This window comes from Lipotes vexillifer, unplaced genomic scaffold (genome assembly GCF_000442215.2).
Source record: "Lipotes vexillifer unplaced genomic scaffold, Lipotes_vexillifer_v1.1 scaffold916, whole genome shotgun sequence".
NCBI classification, from domain to species: domain Eukaryota; kingdom Metazoa; phylum Chordata; class Mammalia; order Artiodactyla; family Lipotidae; genus Lipotes; species Lipotes vexillifer.
In genome coordinates this window covers 2,374,467-2,387,879 of record NW_006798383.1, presented here as the reverse complement: position 1 = coordinate 2,387,879, position 13,413 = coordinate 2,374,467, and the positions used below count along the sequence as shown (strand labels likewise).

Sequence of the window (13,413 nt, the reverse complement as noted above, 5' to 3'; positions counted from 1 at the left end):
CAGGAATGCATGTGACTTTCATTTTGTCATATTGAAATACCTCACAGTGTTTGCTGTTCTCTGAATTTTCTTACCAAGAGATAGTTGGAAGCCCTTTTCAGCATCTTTGTTGCCAAAGTGTTTTCTGTGTATAGGTCATCTGAAAGCTGTTCTGTGGCAGTTTTTTCTGTCATTCTCCAAGAGTTGAATGAATGACTCATGGGGATCTGGAACTTTGACGTTTTGCTTTACATGGCTATTTCTGTTTGTGGTAAACAGAGCCAAATGGAGCTCATGGGGCTAAGTCATTTCAGGTTTCTTATGAAACAGCAAGGCAATTATAGAGTGCTGTATGTACTGGATAAAATTGAGTCAGACATGGAGTTGGTTTAGGGTTTTGAGGAAGCAGCACACACTCACAGGAGTGAGCTGTTTGTAAATGGAGAGAGTGTGCCTTCAGTATTATGAAACCTAAAGCTGACTTTTCTTACATGCCTTGCTCCCTTTGTGCCTATCATTTTTCATTTTCTCAACAGTTATTATATTGCTCTTGCAAACAATTGAAATATTAACACTGAGTAGAAGAGGCAAACCCAACAGATGGGGAAACTTGATTTAGCTCCAGATGTAAGCCTTGCCAGACATTTCCAGTAATAGTAATGCACATTTACAACTTGGTATAGATTCTAATTTGTGACAGAGCTGGGATTGTGTTTGTTTCTATATCTTTCTTTTCTTGCCCCCCCCCTTTTTTTTTAAGGTAAAATATCCTGTCCCTGCAGTGATGTACTAGTGTTTGGAAAATCTGGTAACAAAAGAAAAAGTGTGAAATGTGTGTGTTGGGAGGGCTGGGATGAGGGAGCATGGGGGTGAGATGTGCTAACAAGATTGTATTGAAGGTATTGAAGGTTGATCTGCCTTACCTGACCCGAGACATTTTGTAGTAAACACGGTTTTATAAATCTCACAACTAAATACATAACTGCATCGAGCAAATAAGCCAGACTGTAGTAAGGCCTTATGATAAATGTGATTTTCTGTAGGATTCAGGAATTACAAACTGCTTTCTCCCAAATATCCCTTTGTGACCCAAGGGCAGTATGACAAATGTGGGTGTTTGAAAGAAACACCAGATTCTGGGCTACAGTGTGAAGTGCATATGGGTATAATTTATGTTGTGTTTATTTATTCATGTATTTACTTAGGCTTTCCAGGCAGTTCCTTTTCATCTGGGGCCTGTTTCCTTGATCACAATCCTTTATGCTTGCTTTATCTCCTACTTTGTTGCTTTTCCTTTCATTGGCTTCTGGCTTGGCTGCTGTCATTCTTCCCAAGGGCCATCAAACAGCTGATTTAAGCTATTGGCCTGTCCTTTTTCTTTTTCTTTTTTTTTTGTCCCTTTTCTGAATAGCCCAGAAACGACTGGCCTGAGCTTTGAGCAGATAACCATGACCTCTTCCTTCTCTTTGTAGGTCTCTATCAGGTCTACCTATACCTCCATTTTCATTCCTCAAACTTCTTTGATGAACTTGCTGCAGAGAGTAATTATGTCATCCTCACTGTTGCTAATGAATTAGACTTGGAGTATATGTAAAAAGTATCAAAGATCCAGTCAGTTTTTTCAAGAGATTACTGGAAAGATGTGTTAGAATATCACTTATCACCCTAAAGCCAGATCAGGGGGAATACTGTGATGCTGAGCCTGCAAAAGTTTACTTTTTTCCTTTTTAACATTTATTTTCACTTAATAAGTGCTAAACTTGTTGCTGCTCTTTCTTAAACTGCTGTCTTCTTCCGTCGTCAAACTCTATAGCATGCATTATAAACTTTAAAAAAATATACTTTTTACCAATGAGGAAACTGAGTCTTAAGGATATTTGAATTGCACAAATCCCACAATTGTTGTGTGGCAAAGCTGAGAATTAATCATAGTTCTTCTAATTCACAAGTCCAGGGCTCTTTCTTTTATATAGTAACACCTCCTTCTATAGTGTTACATCAAAGGCTACTATGGAGGTAAACAGAAAACTCAGTATGATGTATTGAAAGGGGCATGGGCATGGAAATTTGAGTTAGGGAAACTGGGTTTTTAATTTTTGTCTCTACCACTTAATATGTGATCTCGAGCAAGTTATTTAGCATCTCTGGACCTCTTTCCATGATCTATAAAATGGAGGTCATGATGATATCAATTGTTTTACAGGGAAGTGGTTGTGAGAATTACATATAATGTAACGTATATTAAAGTATTTAGTAAACTATAAAATACTGGTCATTTCATTTAGCGTAATGTCTGTATGGTTCATCCCTGTTGTAGCATGTGTCAGAATTTCCTTCCTTTTTAGGCTGAGTAATATTACTGTTTATTCATTCATTCATTCATTCATTCATTCATTTATGGCTGCATTGGGTCTTTGTTGCTGCACATGGGCTTTCTCTAGTTGCGGCGAGTGGGGGCTACTCTGTTGTGGCACGCGGGCTTCTCATTGTGGTGGCTTCTCTTGTTGCGGAGCACGGGCTCTAGGCACGCTGGCTTCAGTAGTTGTGGCACACGGGCTCAGTAGTTGTGGCTTGTGGGCTGTAGAGCGCAGGCTCAGTAGTTGTGGTGCACGGGCTTAGTTGCTTCACGGCATGTGGGATCTTCCCGGACCAGGGCTCGAACCCGTGTCTCCTGCATTGGCAGGCGGATTCTTAACCACTGCGCCACCAGGGAAGCCCTAATATTCCATTTTATGTATATGCCACATTTTGTTTATCCATTCATCACTGATGAAACCCCAAGTGGATTGCTTCCACCTTTTGGTTGTTGTGGTTTTGGTTATTTGTACATGGGTGTACAAATATCTGTTCAGTTCCTGCTTTCACTTCTTTTGCGAATATACGCAGAAGTGGAATTGATAGATTGTATGGTAATCTTATGTTTAATATTTTGAGGAATTGCCATACCATTTTTCTGGTTTAGCATTCTGAGCCTTCCTTAGAATGTTTCCTAAATATGTCTTCATTTATCCCTTCTGTAAATGTTAAAATGTTACCCGTGAAAGATGTTTTGCTTTTCTTTGTAGGTAGGCTGTGTTGCTTTGAATAAGGGTGTTCCAAGGAGTATTCTTTTCTCCGAGTTAGTATTCTCTTAGCTGAGGGCAAATAAGTGGTATGACTAAGAAGTCAGCATTCCACTGAGCCAATGGTAATGAATGCTGCCTTATGCTCCTTAGCTTTGCTTCTTAAGAGCCTTGTGTTGTACATCCATGACACTGTTAACTTTGGGTGGTTTAGAAAACAAGAGACTGTCAGAAAATTGGACCTTTGGGTCTCCCAGGGATACTATGGGATATTTAACTTCTGGCCACCAAATTGATTATCAACGACAGAGTATATAAAGGCTTAGTAGTAAAGTTGTGATGGTATGCAACATTTACTTATGTTGTTTGTAAAGGTTGTATTGATCCCACACCTGGAAAGGATTTCTTTCTTTCTTTTGTTGATCCTACACCTGGAAAGGATTTTCTTTTTTCTTTTCGTTCCTTCCTTCCTTCCTTCCTTCCTTCCTTCCTTCCTTTCTTCCTTCCTTCCTTCCTTCCTTCCTTTCCTCCCTCCCTCCCTCCCTCCCTTCCTTCCTTCCTTCCTTCCTTCTTTCTTTCTCTCTCTCTCTTTCTCCCTTCCTCCCTAACTCCCTCCCTCCCTCCCGTCCTTCCTTCCTTCCTTTTAAATTTGGCTGCACTTCACAGCATGCGGAACTTCCCCAACCAGGGATCAAACCCCTTCAGTGGAATTGCAGAATCTTAACCACTGGACCACCAGGGAAACCCCCTGGAAAGGATTTCTAAGGCAGAGTGAACACACTCTTAGCCACCTCTCCTGTAGTATGTATGTTCTTTGATAATCACGGCAAGGGATTGGGTTGCGTGTGAAATTTTCAGATACCTGACAGCTGCGAGGGCCTCCGAGACTGGTTTGCCAGTTGATGACAGCTACGAGTTATGTCTTTGGGATCTTCTGGAATGCAGTGCATGCAATGGCAACCCTAACAGTATCTCACCAACAGTGAAAAGCAGCAGAAAGCCTGCAGACCTTTCTTTTTTTTGGAGTTTAGATTGAGACAGTGAAAATTAAAAGTACTTCTACTTGCTTGGAGGCCTAAATTTGCTCAAGTGTCAGTCTGTTTGCTTTTTACGTCTTTAGTGGCTTAGTCATGCTAGTTCTTTAACTGTCAAAGTTATTTGTGTTTAAACAATTTGTCTCTCTCTTCCTGCTTGATCCTTCAGAGAGATTCTTAAAATGCAGCTGCTTAGAAACTGCTATTTTTACTGAAACACCTGATGTCATTAACATACAGGGCCCTATGTTTGTTCCTCCCCATCAGAGCATTGTTCCATTGCTTTGCCACAAGAAAAATAAAACAGTATTTATTGCTCCACCTTTAAAATTCCACTTGGTATAATTGTTACTTCAGCTGCCTTCACATATCTACTGATCCCCAAAGGAAAAATACCCTGAGGGGCTATGCACAGGGCTGGAAGGAAAACATTTAGAAGTTTTGCTTGGAGACTTCTATGCTAAATATTTCCTGTCACCACTTAGCAGGCTACCCCAGTGAGGTCCTGTACTTTAGGGAAGATGTCTGCTGACTATTAACCTAATTAGTCAAAAGAGAAAAAGAAAAATGTTAGACTAAAATCTGACCTTCATCTAACCAAAGAACTTTCAAGGTAAGTAATTTGAAGCCCTTAATGAATCTCTTCACATTAACATCTTATTGCTTTTCACTTAATGAGCATTTTATTAGCACCAAGTTCACAATCCTGTTCTCTTTTTGCTCACGGAAATAGTGGCTGAATGACTGCAAATAGGTTTTTCTCCTGATCTGTAATTTTCTTAAGGTGGATGAAGTTTGATCTATGATATTACTCTATGGTTAATATATTAATTTTTCCTTTAATTTGGAATGCATTAAGCTAAAGTTTAGTTTGAGAATGACTTTTTAGATACTGCTGGGGTTAGTGACAAGCCTGGGGTTTGGAATGAGAATTTAGTGCATTTCTTTGTAAGTCTCTTAATTGTTCCCCAGTGAGATTGCCTCTTGTCCTCCTGTTTGCTCCACTGGTCTTTTTGTTCGGATGCTGAGGTGTGCTCCTCCCTCCTGCTTATGTGCTTATGTAGCTATTTTCCTTCATCCTAAAAAATACTCCCTCAAAAAAAAAAAGGAATGCTTTAAATGTACACTCTGCTGGGGACTCTAAGGAACAAGAAAATCTCTCAGCACCCTCTGGATACGGGGGTTCATTGAGAATAACACCCTTTGGAGTGGGCTGTTTATAGAATTCTGACTGTCACGGGGTGGGGGGTACGGAACACCCTCAGGCAATAATCAAGGCCACTGTTGATGGCCACAGAGTTAGGGTTGGGAAGGGAATAGAAGGTCTCAGCCAGGCAAAATATCCCCAAATCGCTTTGCCCATGCACCTGTTTGGGCTACAAAATTTGCCTCTTAGTCACAGCTCTCTTATCAGAATGGATTCTGACGAGTTGAGAGGGGGAGCAGTTTGATGCCAAGCATTTCAGCTGAAAGATGCAACTTCATCTAGTGAAAAGTAAATATGGACTAAAGTGACTAATGATAGAAGCAGAGGCATTGGGCAGATATGGCTCTTGAGTAGCAAGGAGTACACGAACATAATCTTCTAGTCCAGTTGTCTGCTCTAAAGTGGCAGGCAGGCTCAGATTATCCCTGGGGTCAGAATTTATCAGTCATGACCTTTCTTCTGTTAATCAGACCCTGCAGATCTCCCATTACAGAGAATGAAAAGCATTATGCAGATTAAAACAAAGCACCAAAATGAGGCTGCTATAATATCATTTCGCCAATGCCTGGGAACATTACATATTATTCTAATAGTTGCTGTTCCCTAATCTCTTAAGACTACAGCTAGAAATGAAAAACCAAACACTGAATCCCATGTGGTTAATCATCTCTTTTGCCCTAACTTGGTTTATGCTGCAAAGTGAGGTTTTGCATTAGGTTGTATCTAAGCTTGGAGAACTGCAGTGCAGTAAAGAAGTCTTGGTTTAGGAGATTTAGATATTTATAATGAAATATTAAGATTTTTTTTGTTGGCGCTGCTGTGACTTTAGCATATAAAACCCCTCCTTACCTCAATCTGAAATTCCCTTGGGGTCTTTTTCCAGTTTGCTTTTTAAAAAAAAATTGTGGGAAAATATATGTAACATAAAATTTACCATTTTAACCATTTTTAAAGTCTACAGTTCTGTGGCATTAAGTACATTCACATTGTTGTGCAACCACCATCATCACCGCCAGCCATCTCCAGAACTTCTTTATCTTCCCCAACTGAAACTCTGTACTCATTAAACAGTAATTCCTCATTCCCTCCTCTTCCCAACCCCTGGAAATCACCATTCTACTTTCTGTGTCTACTCTAGGAACTTCATATGAGAGGAATTATACACTATTTGTCCTTTTGTGACTGGCTTTTTTACTTGGCCTAACATCCGCAAGGTTCTTCCATGTCATGGCATGTATCAGAATTTCCTTCCTTTTTTTAAAGACCAAATTCAGTCTTCCGTCATATATATATATATACTACATTTTCCTTATCCATTTATCCATTGATGGACACTTGCATCCTCCACCTTTTGACTACTATGAATAATGCTGCTGTGAACATGGTGTAGAAATATTTGAGAACCTGTTTTCACTTCTTTAGGGTATATACTCAGAAGTAGGATTGCTGGATCATATAGTAATTCTATTTTTCATATTTTGAGGAATCATTATACCTTTTTCCACAGCAGCCACACCATTTTACATTCCCATCAGTGATACACAAAGGTTCGAATTTCTCCATAGCCTCGCCAGCATTTGTTATTTTCTATTTCTTCTCAATCATAACCGTCCCTGTGGGTGTGAGGTATATCTCATTGTGATTTTTGATTTTCATTCCCCTGATAACTAGTGGTTTTGAGTATCTTTTCATGTGCTTATTGGCCATTTGGTATCTTCCTTGGAGAAGTGTCTATTCAAGTCCTTTGAGGATTTTTAAATTGGATTGTGTTGTTGTTGAGTTTTAGTAATTCTTTATGTATTCTGGATATCAATCTCTTATCAGATATATGGTTTGCCAGTATTTTCTCCCTTTCCATGGGTTGCCTTTTCATTCTATTTATAGTGTCCTTTGATGCACAAAACTTTTTAATTTTGATGAAGTCCAGCTTACCTAGTTTTTTCTTTTGCTGTCTGTGTTTTTGTTGTCATATCCAATAAATCGTTGCCAATGCAAGTCATGAAGCTTTTCCCCTATGTTTCTCGAAGAGTTTTATAGTTTTAGCTTTTACATTTAGGTCTTTGATCCATTTTGAGTGAAGTTTTTTACATGGTATATGGTAAGAGTCCAACTTCATTTTTTTTGCATATGGATGTCCAGTTTTCCCAGCACCCACTTTGTTCTTTTTGAGATAACCACGACTCTGATTTCTTAATTTGAATCAGGCTGAATTTGGAACTTAACTGATAAGGTATAGAAATGGAGACTCCACGTTTTTTTCTGCATGTCTTCATTCCTTTTGGTTTTTAGGTTTGCTCATTCTTCTGCTTGTTTAAGAGCAGGGACTGTAGAGTTAGGTTGTCTGAGTTTAAGTCTGAGCTCTACTGCTTACTTTGAATAAGTTATTTAACTACTTTTTGCTTGAGTTTCCTCATCTGTAAAGTGAGGATAATAATGGAACCTGTGTCATTGTTGAGATGATTAAATGACAATATATGAAAAGCACTTAGAATAGTGCCTGGCACATAGTCAATGCTATGTAAATGTTCATTATTATTATCTTAAAAAAAAAATTGCCATCCTGAACGTGCATAGCTGGGGGTCTTACCAGCTTCGGTTCTGATGATCTGCACAGGACCTCATTCTAGACAAGCGAGTACCTAACATATTCAACTTTGCTCGGTTCCCTTGGCCCCACCTCATGTGGACTTAAAAGGGACCAGAGATCAAAATGATATTATACAGGCTGACATTAGGGGAACACTGAAACTTAGGCTGTTAGTCTGCGTCTTGGCATCATTGATGGGAAAATAGTTTGAATGGAGAGTTTATGTTTTCCATCACTTCTAGCCCTTTGAGATGTTTGATCATGAAACTTTGGCTTTATTATTTTCAGGTGAGCAGTCTGCCATCTTGTTATCATTGTAGTAAAAGAGAATGTCCTCAAAATGAATATGAGGGGATTTCCCTGGTGGTCCATTGGTTAAGACTCTGAGCTTCCACTGCAGGGGGCACCGGTTCAATCCCTGGATGGGGAACTAAGATCCCGAAAGCCATGAAAATGGAAAAAAAAAAAAGAGAATATGAAAGGAAACTAACCAATGTGTTCTTATCTCTGGTTAGAGAGATTATAGGTGTTTTAAAATTTTCTTTCTAATACTTTATTAAAAACAGCTGTGGTTTGTTTTTTTTGGTAGATGCTCTTTATTAGGCTAAGGAAGTTCCCTTCTATTTCTGGTTTCTTGCTTTTTTTCTTTTAACATTGAAAGGGTGTTGGGTTTTGTCAACTACTTTTTCTGCATCTATTGAGATGATCATGTGGTTTTTGCTTATTCTATTGATATGGTTATACTACATTAATTGAGTTTCAGGTGTTAAACCAACCAGTCTTGCATTCCTAGGATAAACTTAGTTATGGTTTATAATTCTTTTTATATGTTGCTAGATTCAGATTGCTAATATTTTGCTGAAGAATTTTTGTGTCCATATTCATAAGAGATATTTCTCTGTAGTTATCTTGTGATGTCTTTGGGTTTTTTATTTTGGGGGCGGGAGGAAACTTTATCCACGCATGCACAAAGGTTGTGATATTAACCGAAGATGATGGTGAAAATTTCTCAGCATGCTCGCTCTGGCTGAGGCCAGCCTGCAGTGAACCTTGGAACCTTGGAAGCTAATTCCGGTGCCTGGAACCGTCCCCACATGGGCCAGGAGGTGCATTGGGGAGGGAGGAATCTGTCCCCTCCCCAGCAGTCTTACCTCATCCAGGGATGTTCAGAAAAAAGTGTTGCTGGGTCCCTGGTCTGTGATCCGTGGTCTGTGGCCCGGAGCGGAGAAATGCACAGCAGGAGGATCAGGTCTGGCAATGAGTCCCCACCTCCCAGCGATCCCTATGCACCCACTCACTCAGCTGCCAGTTATCAGGTGATGTCTTTGGTTTTGATATCAGGGTAATGCTGGCCTCATAGAATGAGTTGGGGAAGTGGTCCCTTCTCTTTTGTTTTTTTGGAAGACTTTGTGAAAGATCATTATTAATTCTTTAAATCTTTGGTACAGTTAATCAGTGAAGCCACCAGGGCCTGGGCTTTTTTTCACAGGTAGTTTTTTTGAGATTGTAATTCATTCTCTTTGTTTCTTATAGGTCTGTTCAGATTGTCTGTTTCTTCTTGAGTCAGTTTTGGTAATCTGTGTCTTCCTAGGAGTTTGTCCATTTTGTCTGAGTTGTCTAGTTTATTGGCATACAGTTGTTCATAATGTTACTTTTTTTATTCTGTAAGGTCAGTAGTAATGTTCTCTCCTTTATATCTAATTCTAGTAATCTGAATTTCCTCTTTTTTCTTTGTTAGTCTAGCTAAAAATTTGTCAATTTTGTTGATCTTTTCAAAGAATCACCTTTTGGTTTCATCGATTTTTCTCTTTTGTTTTTCTTTTTCCTATTTCATTATTTCCACTCTTGTTTTTTTTTTTTTTTAATTTTCTTCCTTCTGCTTGCATTAGGCTTAGTTTGCTCTTCCATAAAACAAACCTCAATAAGTTTTAAATGATAGAAATAATACAAGGTATATTCTCTGACCACAGTAGAATGAAATTAGAAATCAACAATAGAAAGAAGTTTGGTCAGAGAACATATGTTGTATAATTTTCTCCTAGGAGTCATACTCCATAGACAGTCCCTTATCTGAGCCAATAAAAACAGGGCACAATCAGCAGCTCCTACCTTGCTGGGAGAAAATTAGATGTAAAAGATATGGCACAGGACAAGAATTTCTTCCACAAACCAACACTGACTCCAGATATAAAAGAACGCACCTAAGAACTCTTTTGTGCACAGTATCAAAGTACTGTGTCCTTCTCTCAGAAATTATATACCTCCAAAACAACTGTTCACCAATTAGTCCTATTACTTTTGTACCTGTACTCTTAGTTATAAAGCTCAACATGTAGGCAGTAAAAGCCAGTAAGCTCTGATTGCTCACATTTTGAGTCTAGAAAAAGAAATAGCTGTGGGCTATTAGTTCACCAGACAATACAGCAGGTTCTAGAATGCTGTGTCTAATATCTACATGTGAGAAAATCGCTCACAAAGGAAATGTATGTATCTAAACTCTAAATACAGTCTTTTCCCCCACTATCACCTAGTCCTAGCTCCAGATATAAAAAAGTAGACAAAATTAGGGTCCTGTTTCTAATGCATCGTTTCTCAGGAAATATGTGAAATTCTTCCTTTATTCAACTTTGAGCCCAGCCCTCTGTCCTGAATCCAGCTACTGGAATATGAAATAGAAGGAGCTCCTCAGTGGGTTCCAGGTGCACACTCTGAGAGTATCAGTTAAGGCCTTCTAGGTGTGGAGCCTCACCCTTTGTAAAGGCTAGTGTTTCATAGGAATGTGACAGCCAGCTTGAGGAACCTCATAATTGTGAGTTAGTTGGGAGAGATCTTATATGTATCTGATGACCTTATTTTGTTTGTGTTTGTTTGTTTTTGTTTTTTTAATGCCAATTCTTTTATTTATTTTGTTTTTTAATTAATTTTTATTGGAGTATGGTTGCTTTACAGTGTTTTGTTAGCCTCCACTGAACAACAAAATGAATCAGCCATGCACATACAGATATCCCCTCCCTTTTGGATTTCCCTCCCATTTAGGTTACCACAGTACATTAGGTAGAGTTCCCTGTGCTATACAGTATGTTCACATCAGTTGTCTATTTTATATGTAGTATCAATAATGTATATGTGTCAATCCCAGTCTCCCAATTCCTCCATCCCCACCCTTTTTCCCCTTGGTATCCATACATTTGTTCTCTACATCTGTGTCTCTATTTCTGCTTTGCAAATAAGATATGATGACCTTATTTTAAATATTGTTTTGGCAAATGCTTAGACAGTCTTTTTGCTTGTTAATTACACTGATACTTTTCTCTTTTTAATGAATTATGCCAAGTACTTACTTGAGCCTTTTGGAGGTGGCTTTGAGGGACTGCCTTTGTGACTGAGCCAGTGATAATGGAGTAGCTGCTTTCGGGTAACTAAGGTCATTGAGAGTACAGGGTCTTGAGGTAAGTTGGAAGGGCTTTCTTCTCAGCAGACAGTTGCAGATAAAATTGCTAAGAACGCTGGAGGAGAAATGTATGATTGGCAGTTTGCTCCAGAATGTTCTAGCCCTTGGTCCCAGGTGTGTGAGTGAATGGCCCCCATGTGACAGGAGAGCAAATTCTCTCCTCTTTCTTTAGGTACACAATCTCACAACATTCTCTGTTTCGTAAATATGTATTTACATAGCAAAAGCCTTTGGTTTGTACCTGTCCCATTGGTTATTCATTGGATTTCCTACCTATAATTTTATAGGTAAAATGGTGTGGTAAATTAGCTTAGATTTTAAACCTAGCATTAACTTTTTTATGGGTATCTGAGATGAGCCATCTGATGTATATTCTTCATTCTGCTAGTCTTTTAATCAGCAGGACTTACCATATGCTATTTCCAGTTTCTGTAAATAGGCATCAAAAACCTGAGAAGAAACACATTGAGAGAAAGAGAATGAATGAGAGGAAGTGTGGTGTGTTTGTGTGAGATAGATTTGGGCTTCTTTCTTTAAAAGCCTGTGGTTTGGGGCCTCCCTGGTGGCGCGGTGGTTGGGAGTCCGCCTGCCGATGCAGGGGATACGGGTTCGTGCCCCGGTCCGGGAGGATCCCACGTGCCGCGGAGCGGCTGGGCCCGTGAGCCATGGGCGCTGAGCTTGCGCATCCGGCAACGGGGGGGGCCACGACAGTGAGAGGCCCACATATCGCAAAAAAAAAAAAAAAAAGCCTGTGGTTTTAGGAGCATTTCTTTATTCTTCTCTTTCTGTCACTGCTTCCTTATTTTTATAACTCTTTCTAAATACTAGGAGTTGAGAACCAGAGGGGCAGTCAAGGTGACCTAGAATTGCTGCTCTATTTTAGCAGGTCAGGAAGAAAGGTGTTTCCAACTGACTCATTATAAAATGGGGTCATAAGGGTGGGAAGGGGCTAGAGTCTACAGCAGTCCAAAACCTATCATTCCTGGGCTTTTGCCCTTTCCCAGACAGCACTCTCCATCCTCTGGCTCTCTGGAGATGGCCTGCTTTTGCTGGTGCAACTGACCCTGGTCCTTTAGGGATGGGCTGCTCCCTAATTATTATTGATTCCAAGGAAAGAAAAAAAAAAACAAACATTTTGTTTTCACCTGAGGAAAGGTTGTTGCTGTTGCTTTCCAAAAGGAATTCTTGCTAGGAAATGTAGATATTTAATCATGGCTTAGTTCACAAAATGCTGGCTTCTAATTGTAACTTATATAAAGCCTAGCCACAAATGGGATCAGTAGGCATAGTTTAGGTCCCTAATTCCTTTCCCTTTTCCATCCCATATCTAAGATACTTTAAAAAGTAGTCTTTTAGAATAAAATATCTAGGAATAAACCTACCTAAGGAGAGAAAAGACCTGTATGCAGAAAATTATAAGACACTGATGAAAGAAGTTAAAGATGATACAAATAGATGGAGAGATATACCATGTTCTTGGATTGGAAGAATCAACATTGTGAAAATGACTCTACTTCCCAAAGCAATCTACAGACTCAATGCAATCCCTATCAAACTACCACTGGCATTTTTCACAGAACTAGAACAAAAAATTTCACAATTTGCATGGAAACACAAAAGACCCCAAATAGCCAAAGCAATCTTGAGAATGAAAAACGGAGCTGGAGGAATCAGGCTCCCTGACTTCAGACTATACTACAAAGCTACAGTAATCAAGACAGTATGGTACTGGCACGAAAAACAGAAATATAGATCAATGGAACAGGATAGAAAGCCCAGAGATAAACCCACGCACATATGGTCACCTTATCTTTGATAAAGGAGGCAGGAATGTACAGTGGAGAAAGGACAGCCTCTTCAATAAGTGGTGCTGGGAAAACTGGACAGGTACATGTAAAAGAATGAGATTAGATCACTCCCTAACACCATACACAAAAATAAGCTCAAAATGGATTAAAGACCTAAATGTAAGGCCAGAAACTATCAAACTCTTAGAGGAAAACATAGGCAGAACACTCTATGACATAAATCACAGCAAGATCCTTCTTGACCCACCTACTAGAGAAATGGAAATAAAAACAAAAATAAACAAA

General features: G+C 39.3%; 1 protein-coding gene across 1 annotated transcript in view; it reads left to right on the top strand.

The window, feature by feature from the left end:
- Window positions 1–13,413, top strand: part of ARMH3 (armadillo like helical domain containing 3) — a 159,860-nt gene that overhangs the window by 77,828 nt on the left and 68,619 nt on the right. The window lies entirely within an intron of this gene.